We start from the raw sequence: 20,454 nt of genomic DNA, 5'->3' as shown, positions 1-20,454 counted from the left end.
GTTCTGCAATTCACTCAGAAATGTTGGCAAACTGTTGCAAGTGATCTCCTGAAAGGTTTTTTGGTGGAAACAGATGGGTTTTTGTCATCGGAAACAGAATTAGTGCTTGACGTCTGAACAACTTTTTTTGAAAAAATCCCTAAGCCGCGCGGTCACAATTTCTGCTCAAAATCTGACGTTCTGCAATTCACACAAAAATGTTGGCAAACTGTTGAAAGTGATCCCCTGAAAGGTTTTTTGGTGGAAACAGATGGGTTTTTGTCATCGGAAACAGAATTAGCGCTTGACGTCTGAACAACTTTTTTTGAAAAAATCCCTAAGCCGCGCGGTCACAATTTCTGCTCAAAATCTGACGTTCTGCAATTCACTCAGAAATGTTGGCAAACTGTTGCAAGTGATCTCCTGAAAGGTTTTTTGGTGGAAACAGATGGGTTTTTGTCATCGGAAACAGAATTAGCGCTTGACGTCTGAACAACTTTTTTTGAAAAAATCCCTAAGCCGCGCGGTCACAATTTCTGCTCAAAATCTGACGTTCTGCAATTCACTCAAAAATGTTGGCAAACTGTTGCAAGTGATCCCCTGAAATGTTTTTCGGTGGAAACAGGTGGGTTTTTATCATCGGAAACAGAATTAGCGCTTGACGTCTGAACAACTTTTTTTGAAAAAATCCCTAAGCCGCGCGGTCACGATTTCTGCTCAAAATCTGACGTTCTGCAATTCACTCAAAAATGTTGGCAAACTGTTGCAAGTGATTCCCTGAAATGTTTTTCGGTGGAAACAGATGGGTTTTTATCATCGGAAACAGAATTAGACCTCGACGTATGAACAACTTTTTTTGAAAAAATCCCTAAGCCGCGCGGTCACAATTTCTGCTCAAAATCTGACGTTCTGCAATTCACTCAAAAATGTTGGCAAACTGTTGCAAGTGATTCCCTGAAATGTTTTTTGGTGGAAACAGATGGGTTTTTATCATCGGAAACAGAATTAGCGCTTGACATCTGAACAACTTTTTTTGAAAAAATCCCTAAGCCGCGCGGTCACAATTTCTGCTCAAAATCTGACGTTCTGCAATTCACTCAAAAATGTTGGCAAACTGTTGCAAGTGATCCCCTGAAATGTTTTTCGGTGGAAACAGATTGGTTTTTAGCATCGGAAACAGAATTAGCCCTGGACGTCTGAACAACTTTTTTTGAAAAAATCCCTAAGCCGCGCGGACACAATTTCTGCTCAAAATCTGACGTTCTGCAATTCACTCAAATATGTTGGCAAACTGTTGCAAGTGATCCCCTGAAATGTTTTTTGGTGGAAACAGATGGGTTTTTATCATCGGAAACAGAATTAGCCCTCGACGTATGAACAACTTTTTTTGAAAAAATCCCTAAGCCGCGCGGTCACAATTTCTGATCAAAATCTGACGTTCTGCAATTCACTCAAAAATGTTGGCAAACTGTTGCAAGTGATTCCCTGAAATGTTTTTCGGTGGAAACAGATGGGTTTTTATCATCGGAAACAGAATTAGCGCTTGACGTCTGAACAACTTTTTTTGAAAAAATCCCTAAGCCGCGCGGTCACAATTTCTGATCAAAATCTGACGTTCTGCAATTCACTCAAAAATGTTGGCAAACTGTTGCAAGTGATCCCCTGAAAGGTTTTTTGGTGGAAACAGATGGGTTTTTAGCATCGGAAACAGAATTAGCCCTTGACGTCTGAACAACTTTTTTTGAAAAAATCCCTAAGCCGCGCGGACACAATTTCTGCTCAAAATCTGACGTTCTGCAATTCACTCAAATATGTTGGCAAACTGTTGCAAGTGATCCCCTGAAATGTTTTTTGGTGGAAACAGATGGGTTTTTATCATCGGAAACAGAATTAGCCCTCGACGTATGAACAACTTTTTTTGAAAAAATCCCTAAGCCGCGCGGTCACAATTTCTGATCAAAATCTGACGTTCTGCAATTCACTCAAAAATGTTGGCAAACTGTTGCAAGTGATTCCCTGAAATGTTTTTCGGTGGAAACAGATGGGTTTTTATCATCGGAAACAGAATTAGCGCTTGACGTCTGAACAACTTTTTTTGAAAAAATCCCTAAGCCGCGCGGTCACAATTTCTGATCAAAATCTGACGTTCTGCAATTCACTCAAAAATGTTGGCAAACTGTTGCAAGTGATCCCCTGAAAGGTTTTTTGGTGGAAACAGATGGGTTTTTAGCATCGGAAACAGAATTAGCCCTTGACGTCTGAACAACTTTTTTTGAAAAAATCCCTAAGCCGCGCGGTCACAATTTCTGCTCAAAATCTGACGTTCTGCAATTTACTCAAAAATGTTGGCAAACTGTTGCAAGTGATTCCCTGAAAGGTTTTTTGGTGGAAACAGATGGGTTTTTATCATCGGAAACAGAATTAGCCCTCGACGTATGAACAACTTTTTTTGAAAAAATCCCTAAGCCGCGCGGTCACAATTTCTGCTCAAAATCTGACGTTCTGCAATTCACTCAGAAATGTTGGCAAACTGTTGCAAGTGATCTCCTGAAAGGTTTTTTGGTGGAAACAGATGGGTTTTTGTCATCGGAAACAGAATTAGCGCTTGACGTCTGAACAACTTTTTTTGAAAAAATCCCTAAGCCGCGCGGTCACAATTTCTGCTCAAAATCTGACGTTCTGCAATTCACACAAAAATGTTGGCAAACTGTTGCAAGTGATCCCCTGAAAGGTTTTTTGGTGGAAACAGATGGGTTTTTGTCATCGGAAACAGAATTAGCGCTTGACGTCTGAACAACTTTTTTTGAAAAAATCCCTAAGCCGCGCGGTCATAATTTCTGCTCAAAATCTGACGTTCTGCAATTCACTCAGAAATGTTGGCAAACTGTTGCAAGTGATCTCCTGAAAGGTTTTTTGGTGGAAACAGATGGGTTTTTGTCATCGGAAACAGAATTAGCGCTTGACGTCTGAACAACTTTTTTTGAAAAAATCCCTAAGCCGCGCGGTCACAATTTCTGCTCAAAATCTGACGTTCTGCAATTCACTCAAAAATGTTGGCAAACTGTTGCAAGTGATCCCCTGAAAGGTTTTTCGGTGGAAACAGATGGGTTTTTATCATCGGAAACAGAATTAGCCCTCGACGTCTGAACAACTTTTTTTGAAAAAATCCCTAAGCCGCGCGGTCACAATTTCTGCTCAAAATCTGACGTTCTGCTAATCACTCAGAAATGATGGCAAACTGTTGCAAGTGATTCCCTGAAATGTTTTTCGGTGGAAACAGATGGGTTTTTATCATCGGAAACAGAATTAGCCCTCGACGTATGAACAACTTTTTTTGAAAAAATCCCTAAGCCGCGCGGTCACAATTTCTGCTCAAAATCTGACGTTCTGCAATTCACTCAAAAATGTTGGCAAACTGTTGCAAGTGATTCCCTGAAATGTTTTTTGGTGGAAACAGATGGGTTTTTATCATCGGAAACAGAATTAGCGCTTGACATCTGAACAACTTTTTTTGAAAAAATCCCTAAGCCGCGCGGTCACAATTTCTGCTCAAAATCTGACGTTCTGCGATTCACTCAAAAATGTTGGCAAACTGTTGCAAGTGATCCCCTGAAATGTTTTTCGGTGGAAACAGATTGGTTTTTAGCATCGGAAACAGAATTAGCCCTGGACGTCTGAACAACTTTTTTTGAAAAAATCCCTAAGCCGCGCGGACACAATTTCTGCTCAAAATCTGACGTTCTGCAATTCACTCAAATATGTTGGCAAACTGTTGCAAGTGATCCCCTGAAATGTTTTTTGGTGGAAACAGATGGGTTTTTATCATCGGAAACACAATTAGCCCACGACGTATGAACAACTTTTTTTGAAAAAATCCGTAAGCCGCGCGGTCACAATTTCTGCTCAAAATCTGACGTTCTGCAATTCACTCAAAAATGTTGGCAAACTGTTGCAAGTGATTCCCTGAAATGTTTTTCGGTGGAAACAGATGGGTTTTTATCATCGGAAACAGAATTAGCGCTTGACGTCTGAACAACTTTTTTTGAAAAAATCCCTAAGCCGCGCGGTCACAATTTCTGCTCAAAATCTGACGTTCTGCAATTCACTCAAAAATGTTGGCAAACTGTTGCAAGTGATTCCCTGAAATGTTTTTCGGTGGAAACAGATGGGTTTTTATCATCGGAAACAGAATTAGCGCTTGACGTCTGAACAACTTTTTTTGAAAAAATCCCTAAGCCGCGCGGTCACAATTTCTGCTCAAAATCTGACGTTCTGCAATTCACTCAAAAATGTTGGCAAACTGTTGCAAGTGATTCCCTGAAAGGTTTTTTGGTGGAAACAGATGGGTTTTTATCATCGGAAACAGAATTAGCGCTTGACGTCTGAACAACTTTTTTTGAAAAAATCCCTAAGCCGCGCGGTCACAATTTCTGCTCAAAATCTGACGTTCTGCAATTCACTCAGAAATGTTGGCAAACTGTTGCAAGTGATCTCCTGAAAGGTTTTTTGGTGGAAACAGATGGGTTTTTGTCATCGGAAACAGAATTAGCGCTTGACGTCTGAACAACTTTTTTTGAAAAAATCCCTAAGCCGCGCGGTCTCAATTTCTGCTCAAAATCTGACGTTCTGCAATTCACACAAAAATGTTGGCAAACTGTTGCAAGTGATCCCCTGAAAGGTTTTTTGGTGGAAACAGATGGGTTTTTGTCATCGGAAACAGAATTAGCGCTTGACGTCTGAACAACTTTTTTTGAAAAAATCCCTAAGCCGCGCGGTCACAATTTCTGCTCAAAATCTGACGTTCTGCAATTCACTCAGAAATGTTGGCAAACTGTTGCAAGTGATCTCCTGAAAGGTTTTTTGGTGGAAACAGATGGGTTTTTGTCATCGGAAACAGAATTAGCGCTTGACGTCTGAACAACTTTTTTTGAAAAAATCCCTAAGCCGCGCGGTCACAATTTCTGCTCAAAATCTGACGTTCTGCAATTCACTCAAAAATGTTGGCAAACTGTTGCAAGTGATCCCCTGAAATGTTTTTCGGTGGAAACAGGTGGGTTTTTATCATCGGAAACAAAATTAGCGCTTGACGTCTGAACAACTTTTTTTGAAAAAATCCCTAAGCCGCGCGGTCACAATTTCTGCTCAAAATCTGACGTTCTGCAATTTACTCAAAAATGTTGGCAAACTGCTGCAAGTGATCCCCTGAAAGGTTTTTTGGTGGAAACAGATGGGTTTTTATCATCGGAAACAGAATTAGTGCTTGACGTCTGAACAACTTTTTTTGAAAAAATCCCTAAGCCGCGCGGTCACAATTTCTGCTCAAAATCTGACGTTCTGCAATTCACTCAGAAATGTTGGCAAACTGTTGCAAGTGATCTCCTGAAAGGTTTTTTGTGGAAACAGATGGGTTTTTGTCATCGGAAACAGAATTAGCGCTTGACGTCTGAACAACTTTTTTTGAAAAAATCCCTAAGCCGCGCGGTCACAATTTCTGCTCAAAATCTGACGTTCTGCAATTCACACAAAAATGTTGGCAAACTGTTGCAAGTGATCCCCTGAAAGGTTTTTTGGTGGAAACAGATGGGTTTTTGTCATCGGAAACAGAATTAGCGCTTGACGTCTGAACAACTTTTTTTGAAAAAATCCCTAAGCCGCGCGGTCACAATTTCTGCTCAAAATCTGACGTTCTGCAATTCACTCAGAAATGTTGGCAAACTGTTGCAAGTGATCTCCTGAAAGGTTTTTTTGGTGGAAACAGATGGGTTTTTGTCATCGGAAACAGAATTAGCGCTTGACGTCTGAACAACTTTTTTTGAAAAAATCCCTAAGCCGCGCGGTCACAATTTCTGCTCAAAATCTGACGTTCTGCAATTCACTCAAAAATGTTGGCAAACTGTTGCAAGTGATCCCCTGAAATGTTTTTCGGTGGAAACAGGTGGGTTTTTATCATCGGAAACAGAATTAGCGCTTGACGTCTGAACAACTTTTTTTGAAAAAATCCCTAAGCCGCGCGGTCACGATTTCTGCTCAAAATCTGACGTTCTGCAATTCACTCAAAAATGTTGGCAAACTGTTGCAAGTGATTCCCTGAAATGTTTTTCGGTGGAAACAGATGGGTTTTTATCATCGGAAACAGAATTAGCCCTCGACGTATGAACAACTTTTTTTGAAAAAATCCCTAAGCCTCGCGGTCACAATTTCTGCTCAAAATCTGACGTTCTGCAATTCACTCAAAAATGTTGGCAAACTGTTGCAAGTGATTCCCTGAAATGTTTTTTGGTGGAAACAGATGGGTTTTTATCATCGGAAACAGAATTAGCGCTTGACATCTGAACAACTTTTTTTGAAAAAATCCCTAAGCCGCGCGGTCACAATTTCTGCTCAAAATCTGACGTTCTGCAATTCACTCAAAAATGTTGGCAAACTGTTGCAAGTGATCCCCTGAAATGTTTTTCGGTGGAAACAGATTGGTTTTTAGCATCGGAAACAGAATTAGCCCTGGACGTCTGAACAACTTTTTTTGAAAAAATCCCTAAGCCGCGCGGACACAATTTCTGCTCAAAATCTGACGTTCTGCAATTCACTCAAATATGTTGGCAAACTGTTGCAAGTGATCCCCTGAAATGTTTTTTGGTGGAAACAGATGGGTTTTTATCATCGGAAACACAATTAGCCCACGACGTATGAACAACTTTTTTTGAAAAAATCCGTAAGCCGCGCGGTCACAATTTCTGCTCAAAATCTGACGTTCTGCAATTCACTCAAAAATGTTGGCAAACTGTTGCAAGTGATTCCCTGAAATGTTTTTCGGTGGAAACAGATGGGTTTTTATCATCGGAAACAGAATTAGCGCTTGACGTCTGAACAACTTTTTTTGAAAAAATCCCTAAGCCGCGCGGTCACAATTTCTGCTCAAAATCTGACGTTCTGCAATTCACTCAAAAATGTTGGCAAACTGTTGCAAGTGATCCCCTGAAAGATTTTTTGGTGGAAACAGATGGGTTTTTATCATCGGAAACAGAATTAGCGCTTGACGTCTGAACAACTTTTTTTGAAAAAATCCCTAAGCCGCGCGGTCACAATTTCTGCTCAAAATCTGACGTTCTGCAATTCACTCAAAAATGTTGGCAAACTGCTGCAAGTGATCCCCTGAAAGGTTTTTTGGTGGAAACAGATGGGTTTTTATCATCGGAAACAGAATTAGTGCTTGACGTCTGAACAACTTTTTTTGAAAAAATCCCTAAGCCGCGCGGTCACAATTTCTGCTCAAAATCTGACGTTCTGCAATTCACTCAGAAATGTTGGCAAACTGTTGCAAGTGATCCCCTGAAATGTTTTTCGGTGGAAACAGGTGGGTTTTTATCATCGGAAACAGAATTAGCGCTTGACGTCTGAACAACTTTTTTTGAAAAAATCCCTAAGCCGCGCGGTCACAATTTCTGCTCAAAATCTGACGTTCTGCAATTTACTCAAAAATGTTGGCAAACTGCTGCAAGTGATCCCCTGAAAGGTTTTTTGGTGGAAACAGATGGGTTTTTATCATCGGAAACAGAATTAGTGCTTGACGTCTGAACAACTTTTTTTGAAAAAATCCCTAAGCCGCGCGGTCACAATTTCTGCTCAAAATCTGACGTTCTGCAATTCACTCAGAAATGTTGGCAAACTGTTGCAAGTGATCTCCTGAAAGGTTTTTTGGTGGAAACAGATGGGTTTTTGTCATCGGAAACAGAATTAGCGCTTGACGTCTGAACAACTTTTTTTGAAAAAATCCCTAAGCCGCGCGGTCACAATTTCTGCTCAAAATCTGACGTTCTGCAATTCACACAAAAATGTAGGCAAACTGTTGCAAGTGATCCCCTGAAAGGTTTTTTGGTGGAAACAGATGGGTTTTTGTCATCGGAAACAGAATTAGCGCTTGACGTCTGAACAACTTTTTTTGAAAAAATCCCTAAGCCGCGCGGTCACAATTTCTGCTCAAAATCTGACGTTCTGCAATTCACTCAAAAATGTTGGCAAACTGTTGCAAGTGATCCCCTGAAATGTTTTTCGGTGGAAACAAGTGGGTTTTTATCATCGGAAACAGAATTAGCGCTTGACGTCTGAACAACTTTTTTTGAAAAAATCCCTAAGCCGCGCGGTCACGATTTCTGCTCAAAATCTGACGTTCTGCAATTCACTCAAAAATGTTGGCAAACTGTTGCAAGTGATTCCCTGAAATGTTTTTCGGTGGAAACAGATGGGTTTTTATCATCGGAAACAGAATTAGCCCTCGACGTATGAACAACTTTTTTTGAAAAAATCCCTAAGCCTCGCGGTCACAATTTCTGCTCAAAATCTGACGTTCTGCAATTCACTCAAAAATGTTGGCAAACTGTTGCAAGTGATTCCCTGAAATGTTTTTTGGTGGAAACAGATGGGTTTTTATCATCGGAAACAGAATTAGCGCTTGACATCTGAACAACTTTTTTTGAAAAAATCCCTAAGCCGCGCGGTCACAATTTCTGCTCAAAATCTGACGTTCTGCAATTCACTCAAAAATGTTGGCAAACTGTTGCAAGTGATCCCCTGAAATGTTTTTCGGTGGAAACAGATTGGTTTTTAGCATCGGAAACAGAATTAGCCCTGGACGTCTGAACAACTTTTTTTGAAAAAATCCCTAAGCCGCGCGGACACAATTTCTGCTCAAAATCTGACGTTCTGCAATTCACTCAAATATGTTGGCAAACTGTTGCAAGTGATCCCCTGAAATGTTTTTTGGTGGAAACAGATGGGTTTTTATCATCGGAAACACAATTAGCCCACGACGTATGAACAACTTTTTTTGAAAAAATCCGTAAGCCGCGCGGTCACAATTTCTGCTCAAAATCTGACGTTCTGCAATTCACTCAAAAATGTTGGCAAACTGTTGCAAGTGATTCCCTGAAATGTTTTTCGGTGGAAACAGATGGGTTTTTATCATCGGAAACAGAATTAGCGCTTGACGTCTGAACAACTTTTTTTGAAAAAATCCCTAAGCCGCGCGGTCACAATTTCTGCTCAAAATCTGACGTTCTGCAATTCACTCAAAAATGTTGGCAAACTGTTGCAAGTGATCCCCTGAAAGGTTTTTTGGTGGAAACAGATGGGTTTTTATCATCGGAAACAGAATTAGCGCTTGACGTCTGAACAACTTTTTTTGAAAAAATCCCTAAGCCGCGCGGTCACAATTTCTGCTCAAAATCTGACGTTCTGCAATTCACTCAAAAATGTTGGCAAACTGCTGCAAGTGATCCCCTGAAAGGTTTTTTGGTGGAAACAGATGGGTTTTTATCATCGGAAACAGAATTAGTGCTTGACGTCTGAACAACTTTTTTTGAAAAAATCCCTAAGCCGCGCGGTCACAATTTCTGCTCAAAATCTGACGTTCTGCAATTCACTCAGAAATGTTGGCAAACTGTTGCAAGTGATCTCCTGAAAGGTTTTTTGGTGGAAACAGATGGGTTTTTGTCATCGGAAACAGAATTAGCGCTTGACGTCTGAACAACTTTTTTTGAAAAAATCCCTAAGCCGCGCGGTCACAATTTCTGCTCAAAATCTGACGTTCTGCAATTCACACAAAAATGTTGGCAAACTGTTGCAAGTGATCCCCTGAAAGGTTTTTTGGTGGAAACAGATGGGTTTTTGTCATCGGAAACAGAATTAGCGCTTGACGTCTGAACAACTTTTTTTGAAAAAATCCCTAAGCCGCGCGGTCACAATTTCTGCTCAAAATCTGACGTTCTGCAATTCACTCAGAAATGTTGGCAAACTGTTGCAAGTGATCTCCTGAAAGGTTTTTTGGTGGAAACAGATGGGTTTTTGTCATCGGAAACAGAATTAGCGCTTGACGTCTGAACAACTTTTTTTGAAAAAATCCCTAAGCCGCGCGGTCACAATTTCTGCTCAAAATCTGACGTTCTGCAATTCACTCAAAAATGTTGGCAAACTGTTGCAAGTGATCCCCTGAAATGTTTTTCAGTGGAAACAGGTGGGTTTTTATCATCGGAAACAGAATTAGCGCTTGACGTCTGAACAACTTTTTTTGAAAAAATCCCTAAGCCGCGCGGTCACAATTTCTGCTCAAAATCTGACGTTCTGCAATTCACTCAAAAATGTTGGCAAACTGTTGCAAGTGATTCCCTGAAATGTTTTTCGGTGGAAACAGATGGGTTTTTATCATCGGAAACAGAATTAGCCCTCGACGTATGAACAACTTTTTTTGAAAAAATCCCTAAGCCGCGCGGTCACAATTTCTGCTCAAAATCTGACGTTCTGCAATTCACTCAAAAATGTTGGCAAACTGTTGCAAGTGATTCCCTGAAATGTTTTTTGGTGGAAACAGATGGGTTTTTGTCATCGGAAACAGAATTAGCGCTTGACGTCTGAACAACTTTTTTTGAAAAAATCCCTAAGCCGCGCGGTCACAATTTCTGCTCAAAATCTGACGTTCTGCAATTCACACAAAAATGTTGGCAAACTGTTGCAAGTGATCCCCTGAAAGGTTTTTTGGTGGAAACAGATGGGTTTTTGTCATCGGAAACAGAATTAGCGCTTGACGTCTGAACAACTTTTTTTGAAAAAATCCCTAAGCCGCGCGGTCACAATTTCTGCTCAAAATCTGACGTTCTGCAATTCACACAAAAATCTTGGCAAACTGTTGCAAGTGATCCCCTGAAAGGTTTTTTGGTGGAAACAGATGGGTTTTTGTCATCGGAAACAGAATTAGCGCTTGACGTCTGAACAACTTTTTTTGAAAAAATCCCTAAGCCGCGCGGTCACAATTTCTGCTCAAAATCTGACGTTCTGCAATTCACTCAAAAATGTTGGCAAACTGTTGCAAGTGATCCCCTGAAAGGTTTTTTGGTGGAAACAGATGGGTTTTTATCATCGGAAACAGAATTAGCGCTTGACGTCTGAACAACTTTTTTTGAAAAAATCCCTAAGCCGCGCGGTCACAATTTCTGCTCAAAATCTGACGTTCTGCAATTCACTCAAAAATGTTGGCAAACTGCTGCAAGTGATCCCCTGAAAGGTTTTTTGGTGGAAACAGATGGGTTTTTATCATCGGAAACAGAATTAGTGCTTGACGTCTGAACAACTTTTTTTGAAAAAATCCCTAAGCCGCGCGGTCACAATTTCTGCTCAAAATCTGACGTTCTGCAATTCACTCAGAAATGTTGGCAAACTGTTGCAAGTGATCTCCTGAAAGGTTTTTTGGTGGAAACAGATGGGTTTTTGTCATCGGAAACAGAATTAGCGCTTGACGTCTGAACAACTTTTTTTGAAAAAATCCCTAAGCCGCGCGGTCACAATTTCTGCTCAAAATCTGACGTTCTGCAATTCACACAAAAATGTTGGCAAACTGTTGCAAGTGATCCCCTGAAAGGTTTTTTGGTGGAAACAGATGGGTTTTTGTCATCGGAAACAGAATTAGCGCTTGACGTCTGAACAACTTTTTTTGAAAAAATCCCTAAGCCGCGCGGTCACAATTTCTGCTCAAAATCTGACGTTCTGCAATTCACTCAGAAATGTTGGCAAACTGTTGCAAGTGATCTCCTGAAAGGTTTTTTGGTGGAAACAGATGGGTTTTTGTCATCGGAAACAGAATTAGCGCTTGACGTCTGAACAACTTTTTTTGAAAAAATCCCTAAGCCGCGCGGTCACAATTTCTGCTCAAAATCTGACGTTCTGCAATTCACTCAAAAATGTTGGCAAACTGTTGCAAGTGATCCCCTGAAATGTTTTTCAGTGGAAACAGGTGGGTTTTTATCATCGGAAACAGAATTAGCGCTTGACGTCTGAACAACTTTTTTTGAAAAAATCCCTAAGCCGCGCGGTCACAATTTCTGCTCAAAATCTGACGTTCTGCAATTCACTCAAAAATGTTGGCAAACTGTTGCAAGTGATTCCCTGAAATGTTTTTCGGTGGAAACAGATGGGTTTTTATCATCGGAAACAGAATTAGCCCTCGACGTATGAACAACTTTTTTTGAAAAAATCCCTAAGCCGCGCGGTCACAATTTCTGCTCAAAATCTGACGTTCTGCAATTCACTCAAAAATGTTGGCAAACTGTTGCAAGTGATTCCCTGAAATGTTTTTTGGTGGAAACAGATGGGTTTTTGTCATCGGAAACAGAATTAGCGCTTGACGTCTGAACAACTTTTTTTGAAAAAATCCCTAAGCCGCGCGGTCACAATTTCTGCTCAAAATCTGACGTTCTGCAATTCACACAAAAATGTTGGCAAACTGTTGCAAGTGATCCCCTGAAAGGTTTTTTGGTGGAAACAGATGGGTTTTTGTCATCGGAAACAGAATTAGCGCTTGACGTCTGAACAACTTTTTTTGAAAAAATCCCTAAGCCGCGCGGTCACAATTTCTGCTCAAAATCTGACGTTCTGCAATTCACTCAGAAATGTTGGCAAACTGTTGCAAGTGATCTCCTGAAAGGTTTTTTGGTGGAAACAGATGGGTTTTTGTCATCGGAAACAGAATTAGCGCTTGACGTCTGAACAACTTTTTTTGAAAAAATCCCTAAGCCGCGCGGTCACAATTTCTGCTCAAAATCTGACGTTCTGCAATTCACTCAAAAATGTTGGCAAACTGTTGCAAGTGATCCCCTGAAATGTTTTTCAGTGGAAACAGGTGGGTTTTTATCATCGGAAACAGAATTAGCGCTTGACGTCTGAACAACTTTTTTTGAAAAAATCCCTAAGCCGCGCGGTCACAATTTCTGCTCAAAATCTGACGTTCTGCAATTCACTCAAAAATGTTGGCAAACTGTTGCAAGTGATTCCCTGAAATGTTTTTCGGTGGAAACAGATTGGTTTTTAGCATCGGAAACAGAATTAGCCCTGGACGTCTGAACAACTTTTTTTGAAAAAATCCCTAAGCCGCGCGGACACAATTTCTGCTCAAAATCTGACGTTCTGCAATTCACTCAAATATGTTGGCAAACTGTTGCAAGTGATCCCCTGAAATGTTTTTTGGTGGAAACAGATGGGTTTTTATCATCGGAAACACAATTAGCCCTAGACGTCTGAACAACTTTTTTTGAAAAAATCCGTAAGCCGCGCGGTCACAATTTCTGCTCAAAATCTGCCGTTCTGCAATTCACTCAGAAATGTTGGCAAACTGTTGCAAGTGATTCCCTGAAATGTTTTTCGGTGGAAACAGATGGGTTTTTATCATCGGAAACAGAATTAGCGCTTGACGTCTGAACAACTTTTTTTGAAAAAATCCCTAAGCCGCGCGGTCACAATTTCTGCTCAAAATCTGACGTTCTGCAATTCACTCAAAAATGTTGGCAAACTGTTGCAAGTGATTCCCTGAAATGTTTTTCGGTGGAAACAGATTGGTTTTTAGCATCGGAAACAGAATTAGCCCTGGACGTCTGAACAACTTTTTTTGAAAAAATCCCTAAGCCGCGCGGACACAATTTCTGCTCAAAATCTGACGTTCTGCAATTCACTCAAATATGTTGGCAAACTGTTGCAAGTGATCCCCTGAAATGTTTTTTGGTGGAAACAGATGGGTTTTTATCATCGGAAACACAATTAGCCCTAGACGTCTGAACAACTTTTTTTGAAAAAATCCGTAAGCCGCGCGGTCACAATTTCTGCTCAAAATCTGACGTTCTGCAATTCACTCAAAAATGTTGGCAAACTGTTGCAAGTGATTCCCTGAAATGTTTTTCGGTGGAAACAGATGGGTTTTTATCATCGGAAACAGAATTAGCGCTTGACGTCTGAACAACTTTTTTTGAAAAAATCCCTAAGCCGCGCGGTCACAATTTCTGATCAAAATCTGACGTTCTGCAATTCACTCAAAAATGTTGGCAAACTGTTGCAAGTGATTCCCTGAAATGTTTTTCGGTGGAAACAGATGGGTTTTTATCATCGGAAACAGAATTAGCCCTCGACGTATGAACAACTTTTTTTGAAAAAATCCCTAAGCCGCGCGGTCACAATTTCTGCTCAAAATCTGACGTTCTGCAATTCACTCAAAAATGTTGGCAAACTGTTGCAAGTGATTCCCTGAAATGTTTTTTGGTGGAAACAGATGGGTTTTTATCATCGGAAACAGAATTAGCGCTTGACATCTGAACAACTTTTTTTGAAAAAATCCCTAAGCCGCGCGGTCACAATTTCTGCTCAAAATCTGACGTTCTGCAATTCACTCAAAAATGTTGGCAAACTGTTGCAAGTGATCCCCTGAAATGTTTTTCGGTGGAAACAGATTGGTTTTTAGCATCGGAAACAGAATTAGCCCTCGACGTATGAACAACTTCTTTTGAAAAAATCCCTAAGCCGCGCGGTCACAATTTCTGCTCAAAATCTGACGTTCTGCAATTCACTCAAAAATGTTGGCAAACTGTTGCAAGTGATTCCCTGAAATGTTTTTCGGTGGAAACAGATGGGTTTTTAGCATCGGAAACAGAATTAGCGCTTGACGTCTGAACAACTTTTTTTGAAAAAATCCCTAAGCCGCGCGGTCACAATTTCTGCTCAAAATCTGACGTTCTGCAATTCACTCAAAAATGTTGGCAAACTGTTGCAAGTGATCCCCTGAAATGTTTTTTGGTGGAAACAGATGGGTTTTTATCATCGGAAACAGAATTAGCCCTCGACTTATGAACAACTTTTTTTTGAAAAAATCCGTAAGCCGCGCGGTCACAATTTCTGCTCAAAATCTGACGTTCTGCAATTCACTCAAAAATGTTGGCAAACTGTTGCAAGTGATCCCCTGAAATGTTTTTTGGTGGAAACAGATGGGTTTTTATCATCGGAAACAGAATTAGCCCTCGACTTATGAACAACTTTTTTTTGAAAAAATCCGTAAGCCGCGCGGTCACAATTTCTGCTCAAAATCTGACGTTCTGCAATTCACTCAAAAATGTTGGCAAACTGTTGCAAGTGATTCCCTGAAATGTTTTTCGGTGGAAACAGATGGGTTTTTATCATCGGAAACAGAATTAGCGCTTGACGTCTGAACAACTCTTTTTGAAAAAATCCCTAAGCCGCGCGGTCACAATTTCTGATCAAAATCTGACGTTCTGCAATTCACTCAAAAATTTTGGCAAACTGTTGCAAGTGATCCCATGAAATGTTTTTCGGTGGAAACAGATTGCTTTTTATCATCGGAAACAGAATTAATCCTCTACGTCTGAACAACTTTTTTTGAAAAAATCCCTAAGCCGCGCGGTCACAATTTCTGCTCAAAATCTGACGTTCTGCAATTCACTCAAAAATGTTGGCAAACTGTTGCAAGTGATCCCCTGAAAGGTTTTTTGGTGGAAACAGTTGGGTTTTTATCATCGGAAACAGAATTAATCCTCGACGTCTGAACAACTTTTTTTGAAAAAATCCCTAAGCCGCGCTGTCAGGGGTTCAGGAGCAGAGGCGAGGGCAAGGGAGGAAACAGAGAGCGAGGGGAAGGAGGCAGAAGAAAAGATGAGTGATGACGACGACCTGAGATCTCCGAGTCTTTCCAGTGAATCAGAATATTCACAGAAAGGAGCACCAGTGGCCAGGGCAAGGGGGGAGACTAGGGGGACACCCCAGGAAGATAGAGCCAGAGGGGACTCAGAGGGGAGCAGTTGGAAATCGGGACCAGCGTCACCGCCAGAGAGCAGGGAAGAGGAAGGGCGCCAGGGATAAAGCGCTGGCAGCTCACAACAGGAGGGAGGGCACGAGTCAGGAGTGGCCACACCTCCATCGGGGAGCGAAGAGACGGTTAAACGGAAGGTGGAAGGTTGGGCGCGCGCGCCAAGTTCAAATGCACAGGAAGGTGGCGCAGTAGGCAGCCCGGAAAGGGAGCCAGGTCCTAAAGCCTGGAGCAAGGAGACAGGAGGGTCCTGGGGGTCAGCGTCAGAAGAATCCCGGAAGGAAGAGACCCCGGGGGGCAGAGGGACCCAGAGAAGAACAGTCAGGCGGAAAAGGTGGAGCAGGGCTAGGATATTAAATTGGTGTACAAGGGGCGGAGATTCAGACGGAGCTTCGCCGATCTAAGCATAAGACGTAGAGTTGCACGAAGCAGCTTGAGAATGGAAACTGTAACTCAATAAAGACTTTTATTTAATGATCGCTGGCTAGCGTGATCCTCTGTGAGCTAGGATCTGGAAGCAACTCTGACACGCACGGTCACAATTTCTGCTCAAAATCTGACTTTCTGCAATTCACTCAAAAATGTTGGCAAACTGTTGCAAGTGATCCCCTGAAATGTTTTTCGGTGGAAACAGATGGGTTTTTATCATCCGAAACAGAATTAGCCCTCGACGTCTGAACAACTTTTTTTGAAAAAATCCCTAAGCCGCGCGGTCACAATTTCTGCTCAAAATCTGACGTTCTGCAATTCACTCAAAAATGTTGGCAAACTGTTGCAAGTGATCCCCTGAAATGTTTTTCGGTGGAAACAGATGGGTTTTTATCATCGGAAACAGAATTAATCCTCCACGTCTGAACAACTTTTTTTGAAAAAATCCCTAAGCCGCGCGGTCACAATTTCTGCTCAAAATCTGACTTTCTGCAATTCACTCAAAAATGTTGGCAAACTGTTGCAAGTGATCCCCTGAAATGTTTTTTGGTGGAAACAGATGGGTTTTTATCATCGGAAACAGAATTAGCCCTGGACGTCTGAACAACTTTTTTTGAAAAAATTCCTAAGCCGCGCGGTCACAATTTCTGCTCAAAATCTGATGTTCTGCAATTCACTCAAAAATATTGGCAAACTGTTGCAAGTGATTCCCTGAAATGTTTTTCGGTGGAAACAGATGGGTTTTTATCATCGGAAACAGAATTAGCCCTTGACGTCTGAACAACTTTTTTTGAAAAAATCCCTAAGCCGCGCGGTCACAATTTCTGCTCAAAATCTGACGTTCTGCAATTCACTCAAAAATGTTGGCAAACTGTTGCAAGTGACCCCCTGAAATGTTTTTCGGTGGAAACAGATGGGTTTTTATCATCGGAAACAGAATTAGCCCTCGACGTCGGAACAACTTTTTTTGAAAAAATCCCTAAGCCGCGCGGTCACAATTTCTGGTAAAAATCTGACGTTCTGCAATTCACTCAAAAATGGTGCCAAACTGTTGCAAGTGATCCCCTGAAATGTTTTTCGGTGGAAACAGATGGGTTTTTATCATCGGAAACAGAATTAGCCCTCGACGTCTGAACAACTTTTATTGAATAAATCCCTAAGCCGCGCGGTCACAATTTCTGCTAAAAATCTGACGTTCTGCAATTCACTCAAAAATGGTGCCAAACTGTTGCAAACGATCCCCAGAAAGGTTTTTCGGTGGAAACAGATGTGTTTTTATCATCGGAAACAGAATTAGCCCTCGACGTCTGATCAACTTTTTTTGAAAAAATCCCTAAGCCGCGCGGTCACAATTTCTGCTAAAAATCTGACATTCTCCAATTCACTCAAAAATGTTGGCAAACTGTTGCAAGTGATCCCCTGAAATGTTTTTCGGTGGAAACAGATGGGTTTTTATCATCGGAAACAGAATTAGCCCTCGACGTCTGAACAACTTTTTTGGAAAAAATCCCTAAGCCGCGCGGTCACAATTTCTGCTAAAAATCTGACGTTCTGCAATTCACTCAAAAATGGTGCCAAACTGTTGCAAACGATCCCCAGAAACGTTTTTCGGTGGAAACAGATGTGTTTTTATCATCGGAAACAGAATTAGCGCTTGACGTCTGAACAACTTTTTTTGAAAAAATCCCTATGCCGCGCGGTCACAATTTCTGCTCAAAATCTGACGTTCTGCAATTCACTCAAAAATGTTGGCAAACTGTTGCAAGTGATCCCCTGAAAGGTTTTTTGGTGGAAACAGATGGGTTTTTATCATCGGAAACAGAATTATCCCTCGACGTCTGAACAACTTTTTTTGAAAAAATCCCTAAGCCGCGCGGTCACAATTTCTGCTCAAAATCTGACGTTCTGCAATTCACTCAAAAATGTTGGCAAACTGCTGCAAGTGATCCCCTGAAAGGTTTTTTGGTGGAAACAGATGGGTTTTTGTCATCGGAAACAGAATTAGCGCTTGACGTCTGAACAACTTTTTTTGAAAAAATCCCTAAGCCGCGCGGTCACAATTTCTGCTCAAAATCTGACGTTCTGCAATTCACTCAAAAATGTTGGCAAACTGTTGCAAGTGATCCCCTGAAATGTTTTTCGGTGGAAACAGGTGGGTTTTTATCATCGGAAACAGAATTAGCGCTTGACGTCTGAACAACTTTTTTTGAAAAAATCCCTAAGCCGCGCGGTCACAATTTCTGCTCAAAATCTGACGTTCTGCAAATCACTCAGAAATGTTGGCAAACTGTTGCAAGTGATCCCCTGAAATGTTTTTCGGTGGAAACAGATTGGTTTTTAGCATCGGAAACAGAATTAGCCCTTGACGTCTGAACAACTTTTTTTGAAAAAATCCCTAAGCCGCGCGGTCACAATTTCTGCTCAAAATCTGCCGTTCTGGAAATCATTCAGAAATGTTGGCAAACTGTTGCAAGTGATCCCCTGAAAGGTTTTTTGGTGGAAACAGATGGGTTTTTATCATAGGAAACAGAATTAGCGCTTGACGTCTGAACAACTTTTTTTGAAAAAATCCCTAAGCCGCGCGGTCACAATTTCTGCTCAAAATCTGACGTTCTGCAATTCACTCCAAAATGTTGGCAAACTGTTGCAAGTGATCCCCTGAAATGTTTTTTGGTGGAAACAGATGGGTTTTTATCATCGGAAACAGAATTAGCGCTCGACGTCTGAACAACTTTTTTTGAAAAAAGCCCTAAGCCGCGCGGTCACAATTTCTGCTCAAAATCTGACGTTCTGCAATTCACTCAAAAATGTTGGCAAACTGTTGCAAGTGATCCCCTGAAAGGCTTTTTGGTGGAAACAGATGGGTTTTTATCATCGGAAACAGAATTAGCGCTTGACGTCTGAACAACTCTTTCTGAAAAAATCCCTAAGCCGCGCGGTCACGATTTCTGCTCAAAATCTGACGTTCTGCAATTCACTCAAAAATGTTGGCAAACTGTTGCAAGTGATCCCCTGAAAGGTTTTTTGGTGGAAACAGATGGGTTTTTATCATCGGAAACAGAATTAGCCCTCGACGTCTGAACACCTTTTTTTGAAAAAATCCCTAAGCCGCGCGGTCACAATTTCTGCTCAAAATCTGACGTTCTGCAATTCACTCAGAAATGTTGGCAAACTGTTGCAAGTGATCCCCTGAAAGGTTTTTTGGTGGAAACAGATGGGTTTTTATCATCGGAAACAGAATTAGCCCTCGACGTCTGAACAACTTTTTTTGAAAAAATCCCTAAGCCGCGTGGTCACAATTTCTGCTCAAAATCTGACGTTCTGCAATTCACTCAAAAATGTTGGCAAACTGCTGCAAGTGATCCCCTGAAAGGTTTTTTGGTGGAAACAGATGGGTTTTTATCATCGGAAACAGAATTAGCGCTTGGCGTCTGAACAACTTTTTTTGAAAAAATCCCTAAGCCGCGCGGTCACAATTTCTGCTCAAAATCTGACGTTCTGCAATTCACTCAAAAATGTTGGCAAACTGTTGCAAGAGATCCCCTGAAAGGTTTTTTGGTGGAAACAGATGGGTTTTTATCATCGGAAACAGAATTAGCGCTTGACGTCTGAACAACTTTTTTTGAAAAAATCCCTAAGCCGCGCGGTCATAATTTCTGCTCAAAATCTGACGTTCTGCAATTCACTCAGAAATGTTGGCAAACTGTTGCAAGTGATCCCCTGAAAGGTTTTTTGGTGGAAACAGATGGGTTTTTGTCATCGGAAACAGAATTAGCGCTTGACGTCTGAACAACTTTTTTTGAAAAAATCCCTAAGCCGCGCGGTCACAATTTCTGCTCAAAATCTGACGTTCTGCAATTCACTCAAAAATGTTGGCAAACTGTTGCAAGTGATCCCCTGAAATGTTTTTCAGTGGAAACATATTGGTTTTTAGCATCGGAAACAGAATTAGCCCTTGACGTCTGAACAACTTTTTTTGAAAAAATCCCTAAGCCGCGCGGTCACAATTTCTACTCAAAATCTGACGTTCTGCAATTCACTCAAAAATGTTGGCAAACTGTTGCAAGTGATCCCCTGAAATGTTTTTCGGTGGAAACAGATGTGTTTTTATCATCGGAAACAGAATTAGCGCTTAACGTCTGAACAACTTTTTTTGAAAAAATCCCTAAGCCGCGCGGTCACGATTTCTGCTCAAAATCTGACGTTCTGCAATTCACTCAAAAATGTTGGCAAACTGTTGCAAGTGATTCCCTGAAATGTTTTTTGGTGGAAACAGATGGGTTTTTATCATCAGAAACAGAATGAGCGCTTGACTTCTGAACAATATTTTTTGAAAAAATCCCTAAGCCGCGCGGTCACAATTTCTGCTCAAAATCTGACATTCTGCAATTCACTCAAAAATGTTGACAAACTGTTGCAAGTGA

Source organism: Podarcis liolepis, assembly GCF_965112155.1.
Source record: "Podarcis liolepis genome assembly, contig: HAP1_SCAFFOLD_22, whole genome shotgun sequence".
NCBI classification, from domain to species: Eukaryota; Metazoa; Chordata; class Lepidosauria; order Squamata; family Lacertidae; genus Podarcis; species Podarcis liolepis.
Note: the sequence above shows the minus strand (reverse complement) of the source record.